Here is a 13,406-nt window from a genome sequence, read left to right as displayed (position 1 = left end):
TCTCCCTTTTCATAAGGACAACAGTCATATTGGATTAGGGCCCACCCTAAAGATCTTCAATAACTGCATATCCAAATAAGGTCATATTCTGATGTGCTGGGGGCTAGAACTTCAACATATTGATTTTGAGGGGGGACAAAATTAACCCATAACACCCCTGTTTTGTCTCGGGCTTCGTTTCCAGGTCACATGTGCACATGATCTATTAAAATGGAGGTTCCAAGTGACATGGGACTAGCAGACACCCAGGGGTAAATGCCAGCTCAAATTTCTACTTGCCTCTCTGGATTTGTCATTTTTCACCTTCAAATAAATCCCCTTTGTTTCCAATCAGGTCAAACATGCACCTAAAAAATGTTTTCAAAACTTTTCTCCATCGTGTTAAGGTTCATAAGAAGAGTGGGTTTTTGGAATATTTAGTCCAAAATATACTTGGAAATGGGAACCCTTTTTGATGTAAAACGAATGCAGAATCCCTACATGACTTCTCCTTGGAAAGAAATAAGAATTTCAAATTATTGGTTTACTGTGACCAACATTTTTGAGTAAATCTGTCAAATATTCCTCATTTTAAAACAGCATGAGCTATGAAGGCGATGAAAACTAAACAAAATATAATCCAGGCAGGAACTCTATGTTTAGAAAAATAAAATATTTAGCAGTACTGTGCATATTGCCTGAATTGGTGAGATGCTAATATAAATTTGGAAGTATTAAAAAAGTTTGAAGTAATCCTCTAATAACTCTTTTTCCTACCAAGTAAACTGCAGAGCTCCAGAATGAAGACTATTTGCCCACACATCAGATCTGACCATAATAACACATTTCACTTAGTAGTTTGGTTTACTTAAGTAGTTTGATGCTCATAAAGTCTTGATGCATGTGCTAATTTTTCAAGTGGTACATTTTTCAGAGATGATTTTTGTTTGCTTCTGCCAAAACACAGCTTCACAATAACTCAGTTCTCAAATACTAGGAAGGAGAGTCATTGAACCATGCCATTTTTTAAAAATTGATTTTACTTGTTTCCACTCTCTTTCACAACAGCATAGCAAAATCTTAGCTTCTTCCCCCAAACTCCCCCTTCCTCTCCCACCCTCATGCCTAGCACTCAGCAGGACTGTTCATGTCCCTCCTTGTCCTTGAAAAGATTGGTTTCCTCCTGTTCTCACTGCTTTGTAAAAGGAGAAGCACTCTGAAGGATCCTTTTTCTTCAATTCCACTTTTGGGTAGAGTACATTGACCCATGTTAATTATTCTCGTCTGGTCACACTTTTCCCCTAGTCAAAGAGAAGACCGACAAAGGAGCCACCTACATATTATTTCTATTTGGAGTCTAATACAGAGGTTCTCAAAGTGTGGTTTATAGAATGCAAATGTTCCAGCTCTACCCCAGACCTATCGACTCTCAAACTGTGGGGATGGAGTGTGGCAATCTCTCCAGGTGACTGTGATAGGCACACTCAAGTTTTAGGACCACAGGGCTAATGTCTCCATTTTCCACTTTTCTTCTCTTACTAGGCGGGTGTGCAGCTCCTTCTAGATTCCCCTGGAGGTGCTGACAAGCATCATGTCTCTTCTTACAAATGCTGGCACTGGAGAAAGCATATTCCCAAAAGGAAAGCATGCAAGCATGTAAGTTTTAGCATTTAACTGCCTCCTCCTGCAAGATTAGAGTTTTTGGATGGGAAGAAAAGCAAGTCTGAGAGCAAGCAGCCATTCAACCTACTCAATGCCCCAAAGAAAATCGTATATCTCTAGTCCTTATCTTTTCAGAATTTATCTCACCAACCCTGGAATCTGTTGAGTGGCAAAGGGTGAGAGGATGATTGACGGTCTCATTTCCATTGAAACACATGATAGAATGTTTGCATCCCATCCCAGAACTGAGGCTGAGTTTTGGAAGGCTTCCTAATAGGGTGCAAGGACTTTGCTAACCTTCCCTTGCAGAGCATTTGTCTGCTGAAAGTTTTATCAGATTGGATTAGGTTTGACTGCATGTTACAGAAAACTCAGGGTGCCAGGAATTCCTGTGGTTAAAAGAGATGGAAGTTCCTTTTTCTCTCACATACAGGGCCGAGGTAGGCAGCCAATGATTGGTGTAATCACTCCATGATTATCAGGTACACTGGCTCTATTTTCTTTCTGCTTTGCCATCCTTAATGGGCCAATTCATGGTATAAAATAGTTGCTTATGCTCTAAACATCACATCCAAATTCCCACCAGCTGGGAGGAAGAAGAGCTTTCTTTAAGAAAACGTTCTGGAAGTCAAATATAACATTTTGCTTATATTCATTGAGTGGTACCATCTCTAGTTGCAAGGGAGGCTGAGAAATGGAGTCTTTATTTTGGATGGCCATGAGCTCAGCTACAGACCAGGAATTTTATTACTATGGGAGAGAGTTAGGGACAATTAGCATTCTCTACCATGACCCAATTTTAAGGGCCATAGGTCACACCTACATTATTTCTGGCTTCCCAGCTCCACCTGAGTCTTTTGCCTGAGTTTTGTGGGCCAGTTCTTCTGATAGATTTACCTCCCTTTTTTTCTCACTTCTAATTATACTCAACAACTATGATAAATGTTGTGGCTCTTTTGTGCAGTGAAAAAGTTTAAAATTAGTTATTAATTCTTTACATTATTCCATGCAACCCACTTTGAAGACTCCTGAGACTGCAGGTGATTCTCTGACAGAGAGCACATTGTCGTGTCGTTGGGACAGAACACGAAAGCACAGCACTCTTTGCTGGGTCACAGATATGTCCCAGGAATTTGGCACGGATTCCAGCCAACATCAAGTGTGTTCTAGGGAAGTGAAGTAGTCCTACTGAAAAGCTCCTATAGGGTATGCCTTGAGTTCAAAAACAACCCAATGTGAGGCCTTGTAAACTTCCATGTAGTGTAGCAGCATCGTTCTGTACCTGAGCAGATACCTTCTCAAAATGTTTGTGGGGCATATTCTAACCACTACTGGAAGCCCTTTTTCCTGGGTGATTATATCTCACAAATATTATGTCTCATGCATTTCTCCATTTCTTTCTTAATTAATTTATTCATTATTTATATTATTTAAATTATATTATGTATTCATTTATTTATATTTATTTATTTATTCATTTTCCCCAAATTCTGTGGGTACAAATATTGTTAGGGTTACATATCTTGCCCCTGCCCCCCTCCCTACCCCCGCTCTGCCAGCTTCAAGCGTGTCCAGTCTTCAAGTGGTGCGCCCTGCACCCACCATGAAAGTGCATACCCTTCCCCTTCTCCCCCCTTCCACCTGTTCACCTCCCATTAACAAAATTTTTTTTTAGACATTTTGGTTACAGTGTGTTTCTTTGCATTTCTCCATTTCTGATGGCAGGTAGCCCATACTGGACGTTCTAAAGACAGCTCAACGATGAGTTCCACGGCCATATGGATCCACTGTTAATAATCACTCAGAAATGTGAGAGTGAGAACCACCAGGAATTATGAACATACAGCTTAATTTATGCTGCAGTCACAAATAACTCCCACAGAAATCCGACTTAAACTATTTTAGGCAACAATGGACGTCACTGGCTCAGGTAACTGAAAAGTGCTAGGATAAGTCTGTCTTTGGAGTGTTCCAGGAGCTCAAATGATGTTGCTGGGGTTATTCCTTCTTCGTCTCTTGGCTCTAGTTCCCTTTGTGTTGGCCTCACTCTCAGGCAGGCTTTCTCCATGTGGCAGAAAAGACAGTAGCTCTTTGGGGTCCTTAGTTGTATTTAAAAGGTGCTGAGATTAAAAAGTTTGAGAACTGCTAAGATACATACTAATGAATCAATCACTGTAACCAAGATTTCTTTCCTTTACAGCTGAAAGCCTCGTTCATTCACGCACTTAATATTCCCTTACCGTGTTCTAGGCACTGTTTGCCATAAGGGGTACCATGTAGCTGGGTCTGTGTGTGTCTAATTCTGTGGTGGATGTGGGGCCAGCTATACCCCAACCCTATCAAATGGGTTACCCAAAGAAAGGGCAGATTTGCTTAACCAGAAAGAGGAAGAATTGTTGGGTAGCCAACTGCAACCTCAGGCTCCTGGGCTCAATCGGGGATCCTCCTGCCTCAGCCTCCTTAGTAACTGGGACTACAGGTGCATGCCACTACACCTGGCTAATTTTCCTATTTTTTGTAGAGATGGGGTCTCACTCTTGCTCAGGCTGGTCTTGAACTCCTGGCCTCAGTCAGGCAATCCTCCCACCTCAGCCTCCCAAAGTGTTAGGATTACAGGCATAAGCCACTGTTCCCAGCTGTCATAATATTTTAAATATTTTTAAAAGATTTTAAAAATCATAAAATGCACATAAAATGTTTTAATGGTGTCACCAACTGACCTCCACAAACTCATACATCAAAATTAGATAAAACCGGCCAAAACAATCATTTTGCTTTTTTCCTTTCCATCCCTTTATCCACCTGCCCCCAAATGAGTCATCTCAATCAAGAATAATTACGGAGATACTTGGACATCCCTTATGCCAACAGCATAATTTGATTACTGGCCCGAGGTCAAAGAATCATGAATCTTTGCAGACCAATCCACACGTGTATGTATTTCTCCCTCCCATTTTGAAACCAAATGACCCCAATGTTTCGGTTTGCCATGAACATTTTTCATTTTCCCCTGGCATTTCAAGGAAATCTTTGCCTATGTCTGGACTTCCTCACATGCATTCCCGGAGGGAACATGAGTTGTGAAATACCAGAATGGTTACAGCAGAGATGTTTCTTCTGGAAACACCGTGCAGAGTTCTGACAAATGGCGCTGATGGGGATACAATGCTGTCTCTTAAAAAGGCAAAGGAACATGCTTAAAATTTCAGATCCGCAGCTTCTTTGGGCATCTGAACTGAACCCACGAAAACTTAAAAGATTAAAAAAAGACTACATGTATAAATAAAAAAAAATTAAAGTAAAATCCCAAGTTACTATGAGGTAGACTTGAAAGTACTAGTTAAAAAAATCTCTCCTCTCGCTGGCTTACTGAAGAGTCTAAATTGGCGATAGAAAATGGTTTTTAACTTTAGTTGAAGCTCCCCTCCTTTTTGGCTCCTTTCATGAAATATTTGCCCCGATTCTGACTTTCTAGTCACTTTTGGGATTTAAGACCAACTCTTGTTCATTTCAAAACCTTGAGCCTTGATTTAAAACCTGGCTCTTCCCTGCTGTCGGCTGCAGTGCAGGGTAAGGACGGAGGGCCTGGATGTTTGGAAGGGAGCAGGGTCTGGTTTTGAGATGCCTCTACCACCTGCCTCTCCTGATTCTAACTCCTGGAGGGCTGCAGAGAGGCAGGAAGTCAAAGGCCAACGCTGGTGGCTGCCTGGGTGTCCCAGAAGGGTCCCCAGCATGAGACCCTCCTCTCATCTCTGCGCTGGTTTGCACGCAGGCAGGTCCCCTTGCACCCAGCTGGGTGTGGGCACTTGTCCCACCTTCTTCCCAAGGGACAACCAGCCACAGTCCCTTCTCATCCCACGCAAGAGGCTGCTCCCGCCAGGCCTCTGACTGCACTGGAGCGGGCGCTAGTCTCCGTGGATAAGCACGTCCCTTCTCTTCAGGGCACAGGTGCCAAGTACCCCTTTCTTCCTCCCCATGGCTGGGGCGTGGGAGGCATCGTGACAAAGAGAAGCCTATTTGAAGACTCCCACATTATCCTGCCAAGACCGCTCATGGCAGGCCTTGCTCCAGGGGCGAACAGCACACCTCCCGCCAGAGAACACACTGCCCCTTTACATTCCTAAAGCACCCCAAATTATGAGTAGCCCTTTCGGAGCCCCCTCCCACTTGGCTTTAGGGGTGGGTAACACCCCCGCCATGGGTAGGGATGAACTTGTCATCGAGGACACCGTGTTCCCTGTAAGACTGTTGACATCTCGCCTCCCCTGCCCTCTTCTCCCACAGCCTGGGGACAGGTGTGGAGGGGACAGAGAGGCAGAGTCTCCACAGGAGCTGCCCGCGAAGCCCCATGAGGCAGTGGCCGCTCCCAAACTATGCTCACTCAGAATGTGGGGATTCCTAGTGCATTTTGCCCTTGGCTTTGGGTCTAAAACACAACTTTGGTTCTACAGAAAAATTCTGTTTACTGGGCAGGCCTTGCAGATTGCTAAACCCACATATCAGCACTTACTTAGTGCAGAAGAGGGAAGAGGAGGGGAAACATGTTAGAGGCCACATCTTATTGGCCAGTGTGCATAGTGGTTGCTTTCCTTAAAAGGGGTGAAAGTCAGAATAGTTGGTATTATCGGGAATGAAGGCTCCAGCTGCGAATTGTAAAATAAAGATCCTCAGGAAAATTTCATGAAGGAATAAAAAGGTTTTGGGGCTTCAGTTATGTACCAATACAATGCAGGCCTGTGACTTCATTCACCAGACTATAACCCCATAAAGACAGGAACCAGGGTGGGTCTTGATATCTATTGTATTTCCAGTGCTGACCACAGTGTATGTCACATAGTGGACATTCAGTATATATTTGTTGAATAATTAAATGAATGGAAGTCATTGGGGGCCACGGTGACTGTACCCTTAGCAACTGTTGGCTTCCTGCTAACGTTTTCTGAGCTCTTAATGTGCACCAGGTACTGTTCTAGGTTCCCCAGAAGCTACGAAGATGGTGAAGTCAATTCTTGTTCTCAAGTAGTTTATGACCTAATGGTAGGAGACAGATTGGCATAACTAACCTATGAACAAAACCTCCACATTCCATTTTGGAGAAAGCATGGGCCTGTTTTTGAAGTCAGAAAGGAGGGTGAGATGGACAAGCCCCTGGTACAAATCCTAGGTGGACACAGTCCTGACCCAAACTGCTGTGAGGTGGAATTTCTGTCTTCAAGTTTGCTAGTATGACATGGAGGTCACCAGCTAGTAATTGAAGTGACTCCGAAACCCCCAAAAATTCAGAATGACAGGTTAGTGGCGAGACCATTCACTGCACTGGAGAAGGTACATCTGAGATAACAAAACTCAGGGATTGTTTTCTTGTCTTCCAACGCCACCCTCTTCCCTGGAAACTAGCCACGCCCAGGTTTAGCTCTGAGATTAACTATCTTTTCCTTCTCATTATCTCTCACATATTCCCTCAAAATGACTTTGTTTAGGTCTTAATATGGAGGCAAGCGACCAACTTCTCCAAGTATTAGACCTGCTGGTTAATGGGTTAATGGATGAACTGGCTCTTGTAGCCAAAAACTGTAGCCTGAACCAGTGGTCCCCTAAGAAGGAAAATGAGAGGTGAGAATTTCCGATTTGAGGCAAACACCTAGGGTGGATTGGTATTTCAGGTTGTCAGTTGCAATAAGGTCCCTCAGGCCCCTTCCAGGCAGCTGGGACTCCCAACCCCTTTAATCTTAGGGACCGCAGGGCAACTCTCCCCTGAGAACAGTAATCAGAGTTCCTGGCTTCACTGGGGACTTCTGTGTAGCTGGGAAAGCCAGTATCTTGGGGGCTAATTTCACTTATTTGGAACACACAAATCCAATCTTATCAACCCGAAGACTTTCCTCCCACCTCATGTGCTTATGTATACACAAAGCATGTGTCGGTCTGGCTGGTGGCATCGGGTCTCAGCAGCCAACAGCGCCATAGAATAAGCCCTGGAAGAAAATGTATTTGGCTGCTGTTCTCGGAAAGCTCTTTTGAAGGGACCGCTTTTTGAAATGTTTTCCAGCTGTTATTTCCTTTCTGAATAATTTGAGCCTAATTCAATTTGTAGCATCTTTCCCTTTTCCAGGTTTTTTTTTTAACACAAGGCAAATTACCCACATATGGCTCTCTATAGCCATATACATGTTCCACTGGTTCTGGCGGAGATTTTTACTGAATTGTAAATAAATGACCCGATCGGAACCCCAGGAGAAGTATTCCTTCCATTTTGCATGGCCCTCCCATGACACAGCACGATGGCAGTCTGGCAAGATGCTGCGTATTCTCTCTGGAGCACGACGGGGAGAAGCTCTACAGCCACGTCCAAGAAGAGTCAGGGCAGGCCCAGCACGTTACTATGTTGCAGTGCGGGAGACAGAGCCAAGAACGCCCACGGGTTCCAGCATAAAAACAAAACAAACTAACAAAACTTGACTTGGGAAACCGTTCCACCCTTGCATATCACAAAAACTATTTATAAAGCAAAATACGACTCCATAGATACGACTTTCCCTCTGGTTTAATCATTTTCCCACCCAGTTCCCATTCCCAGTGTGGTTGGCAGTGATGCTAGAGATTGGAAGAGGATAGAAAGCCACAGAAAACAGACTGGAGGAGAAGTGGGAATTCAGGACATAAGTTGTCACCTCGCTGGAATGGATGAGAATCAGGAGTCCCCGAGTCGCCAGGGAGGGGATGCCGGGGAAGGGGACATCATGCAGAACAGTTGGTGGGTCAAGCTTGACTGGGTCAGCAGGCTGCATGGTCTTCCTTTCTGCCCTCTCATCCCTGGGAGCCGGCCCCTCCAAGTATTATTATAGCAACTCGTGGCAAGGCCAGGGCTGTGCTGGGGCAGGAGCCAGCTATAGGCGAGGCTGGTGTCTCTCACCCTCTCGTGCTCCCTTCAGCCAGCTATCAACTTGGTTTCTGCTAAAATGCTAATGGAGAGAGAGGCAAGTTTTATTTGGTGGTGTTTAAGATGTGTCGTTTCCCAGGGAAACTATATTTTTAAAAAGTGGCAAGTATAAAGGATTGAATAATTGAGGTATAACAGCCATATGTGAATCCCTGACTCTTGTCAGAACTCTCAATCTAATTTTCTCCCACTCCTGTCTAAAATAAGAGCAGGTACTTATGCAGCAGGGATGAGAGTTTTTGCTACTCACAGCTTAGTTCCAGGAACAGCAGCATCGACATCACCTGGGAGCTTGCTAGAAGGCAAATCTCAGACCACCCCCGCCGCCCCCCCCATCAAAATCTTCATTGTCAGAAAATCCGCATATGATTCATTTGCACTAAAAAGTTTCAGAAGCACTGGTCCAAGCAAGTGTTTTTCAAACTGTGGGCTGCTACCCAAGCCATTAGTAAGTCAATCATGAAGTTGGTGGTAGTGACCAGGATTTAAAAAAAAATTGCATAGAGAAAATATGAGAGTACATTCTATGTAGTAAAGGTAGCTATTGTGAAATTTGTTTCAGTTATATACACATATGTGTGAGTGCTGGGTCATTGTGTAAAATGTGTTTTCCCAGTGGGTCATTGTCAAAAACATTTGAAAACTGCAGATATTATGATATGGCCGGTTACTTACTTATCAAGGCAGTCTATACTTCATCCTTTAATCCAGGTCACCCATCAGACCAGTACTTGCAGCTCATTAACTTAACACCTGTGCAAAGACACCCGAATCAAAATATGCCCTCTTATATCCCCTCATGGGGATATAAGCATGAAGCTTAGCATGAAGTTTTAGCATGAAGCTTTGTGAGAAATGTTGATCAATGACTGTTTAATAAGAACTTATTTGACATATTCCTTCTAAGAAAAAAAACTCTCCTGAACAATAGCATGTTTCCTTTTATTAGACAATGTGTTATTTATCTTTGGGCTGTAACTATAATAAGTACCGTAACCCTTGAATACCACCAGTTTTAACTGTGTGGGTCCACTTACAAATTTTCTTCTGTCTCTGCCACCCCTGAGCTAGCAAGACCAACCCCATCTCCACCCCAGCCTACTCAACATGAAGACAAGGATGAGGACATTTATGATGATCCACTTCCACTTAATGAATAGTAAATATATTTTTTCTCTCATGATCTTCTTTTCTCTAGTTTACTTTAAGACTATAGTATGTAGTACATATAACAAATGTGTTAATCACACAGTTTAACAAATGTTTAAACAATTTAACATTTAAAATTTTAAAAAGTTTAACAAATGTGTTAAACTTTTTATGTTATCAATAAGGGTTCTGGTCAACAGTAGGCTATTAAGTTAATGGGGAGTCAAAATTTACATGCAGATTTTCAACTGCGGGTGGGGGTTGGGGTTGGTGCCCCTAACTGTTGACTTGTTCAAGAATCATCTGTAATACTGACTATATTAGTTTTGCTAGAGTTATTCTCTCATTTTCTTTTCTGTTGGTATCTTAGTAGTCTTACTATGCACTTGTCAATCACCTTATAGCAGAATGTCAGAAAGGTTGTCAACCCAGCCCATGACAACTAGAAAATTGAACAGTGGAAAGCAAATGGCCCCGTGTGCAGACAATTTTCTTGGTGTGACCTTCTGCTCCATGGAGGCCTGTTCTGTGCAGTCGTGTGTGATTTCAAAGTCAGGGAGAACGTGGGGCTGAGTGTGTCTGTGCTATGTTTATCCCACAGGATTACACCAAAACAGTGCATTATTGTTCATTCTGAATAATGAACAATAATGTGTTCATTATGTGATGAATGTTTCAGCTTTGTGACCTTGGACAAAGTTATCTTACCTCTCAGGATATGTATACATTGGAGATACCAAAAGTACCTACCTTATGGGGCTTTGTGAGGATGAAATGCATTAATTGAATCAAATTCACTATAAAATATTCATTCAACTTCTACTATGTACTCAGCTTTGTGGCAGACGCTCACAATATAGTAGAAAAACAGGAAGTTCCTGTTCCTGAGGAGTTTGGAGTCTAGCAAGGAAGCAAATAAACAACTACAGTATCAAGTTCTCACAGTGGCAGTCAACAAACAAGTACAGTCATGTGCCACTTAATGACAGATACACGTCTTGAGAAGTGAGTCTTTAGGCGAGTTCACTGTTGTGTGAATGTCATAGGGTACACTTACACAAGCCTAGATGGTGTAGCCTACTACACACCTAGGCTACGTAGCCTATTGCTCCTGGGCTGCAAACCTGTACAGCATGTCACTGTACTGAACACTGCAGGCAATTGGTAACACAACGGTAAGTATTTATGTATCTAAATATAGAAAAGGTACAGTAAAAATGTGGTATGAAAGATAAAAGATGGTACACCTGTCTAGGGTACTTACCATGAATGGAGCTTGCAGGACTGGAAGCCGCTCTGGGTGAGTTAGCAGTGAGTGGTGAGTGAATGTGAAGGCCCAGGACATTATTGCCCACTACCATAGACTTTATAATCACCATACATTTAGGCTAAATTTATTTAAAAAAATAATTTCACTACATAACGGCTATGACGTCAGTAGGCAACGTGAATTTTTCGGCTCTGTTGTAATCTTATAGGACTGTGGTATGTGCAGTCCATCGTTGATCAAAATGTGATTATATGGTGCGTGACTACACAATGCTTGAACCATCTCCTAATGGGTTTCCCTACTTCCATGCTTGTTCCGTCAGAAACTTTCTCCATTAAGAAATGCAAAGTTTTTACACAGGGCCTCCAGGCCCTGCCTCGCCTCTGGCCGCCTCTCCAAGGCATCTCCACCCCACCCCTCTTCTCATCACTTACTTGGTTCCAGCCACACTGACAACCCCATTGCTACTCTTCAAGCACACCAAGCAGGAGTCTTGTTAAAGCCTCTATATAGATCAGGGGTCCTCAAACTTTCTAAACAGGGGGCCAGTTCACTGCCCCTCAGACCGTTGGAGAGTGCGCACTGTGGGCCCGGGACGAGTCGGCTGCTAAGCAGGACAGGCAGCGGAGGCAAAAACACCCGCAGAGCCGGATAAATGTGCTAGGTGGCCCGCATGTGGGCCGTGGGCTGTAGTTTGAGGACGCCTGGTGTAGATTATTTTCTCCCAACACATCCACACGGCTCATTCTCCCTTTGTTCAGCTCTCTGCTCGTATGCCACCCTTCTCTGGTGATGCCTTTCCAAAAGACCCCGCCTGAAGGAGGTCTCCCACCCTCCATTACTCATTCCTCTACCCCACTTCATTTTTCCCCATAGCGCTATGTTATATCAATTATATATATATGTATAGTGATGGTTAATTTCACTGTCAACTTGGCTAGGCCGCAGTACCCAGATATTTGGTCAAACATTATTCCATGTTTCTGTGAATGTATTTTTTAGATGACATTCACATTTAAATTAGACTTTGAGTAAAGCACATTACTCGCCACAATGTGGGTTGGACTCATCTGATCGCTTGAAAACCTTCAGAGAAAAAAAGAGACCTTCCCCAAACAAGAAGGAATTCTTGCCAGCAGAGTGTCTTTGGACTCAAACTGCGACAATGCTTCCCCATGTCTCCACCCTGCCGGCCCACCCTGCAGATTTTGGACTTCTCAGCCTCTATAGTTTGCATGAGCCAATTTCCTAAAATAAAGGTTTCTTTCCTTCTCTCTCTCTCTATATATATGTGTATGTTCTGTTTCTCTAGGGAACCCTGGTAGATACATATAGTTCTGTCTTTCCTCCAGACCAGAAGGTATAGCTCCGCAAGAGCAGAGACTTTGTACCATTTACTACTCTGTCCTTGATCCTCAATAAATTTGTGTTGATTGAAGTGAATAAGAACTTCAGGTTAGGAAAAAATGCTATTAAAGGAAATAAGCAGGGTGATAAAATTCCATTTTGTACTGTGAATAGTGTTCCCCCAAATTTATGTCTGCCGAAGCCTTAGAACATGACCTGATGTGGAAAGAGAGTCTTCGCAGATATAATTGAGATGAGGCCATACTGACGTACGGTGGCCCCTAATCCAATAACTAATGTCGTTATAAGAGAAAATAGAGACACAGAAAACTTAGAGCACGCTGGAGACCCCCACGGGAAGCCACAGACACAGAGACCCGGGAGGGCAGAGCGCCACGTGATGTAGCAGACGGGGAACGCCAAGAGCACGGTCAGCCATCAGAAACTGGCGAGAGACATGAGAAAATTTCTCCCTAAGAGTCCCCAGAAGGCTCCAACCCCGCCAGCATATTGATTTCAAACTCCCAGCCTCCAGAACCGTGAGGGGAATAAACTTCTGTTGTTTCAAGCCACCCAGTTTGTGGCGCTTTGTTACGGCAACCTATGACACGAATATCCCCCTCAACCAGTTCCCCAGATCTTACGATCCGTCTGCAGCCACCCACCCCCTCATCCTTGCAGAGCTCCCTTGTCCCTGTAGACAGCCCCGGGGCTGAGGGCCGCTTCCCACGTGGCCACCCTGGAACCTTGCGTCCAGACTCGAGTGAGGCTGGGAACATTTGCACACGCAGCTGAGCTGGAGCGTTTCAAAAGCACAGCAAGCTCTTTCTAGACTTCAGCATCCTGGTTGGGAAGAAACAAGCCTGGGAATAAGACCAGAGCACGTGATGTTACCGACCAACTGCACAGTGAAGGGGCCAAGAGGGGACGTGTTCACCCAGCTTTCGTTACGTTAGGGAGACAGGAAGCATTATATACGAAGCAGTCTCCCCTATCTCCATCACCCACTGCTTCCCCCGGAGCTCTTGTGAAGCTGGTCCCTGTGAGGGGCGCTGGGGT

This window comes from Microcebus murinus, chromosome 17 (genome assembly GCF_040939455.1).
Source record: "Microcebus murinus isolate Inina chromosome 17, M.murinus_Inina_mat1.0, whole genome shotgun sequence".
Lineage (NCBI taxonomy): Eukaryota > Metazoa > Chordata > Mammalia > Primates > Cheirogaleidae > Microcebus > Microcebus murinus.
The sequence above is the reverse complement of the archived record's forward strand: the minus strand, read 5'-3'. Positions refer to the sequence as shown.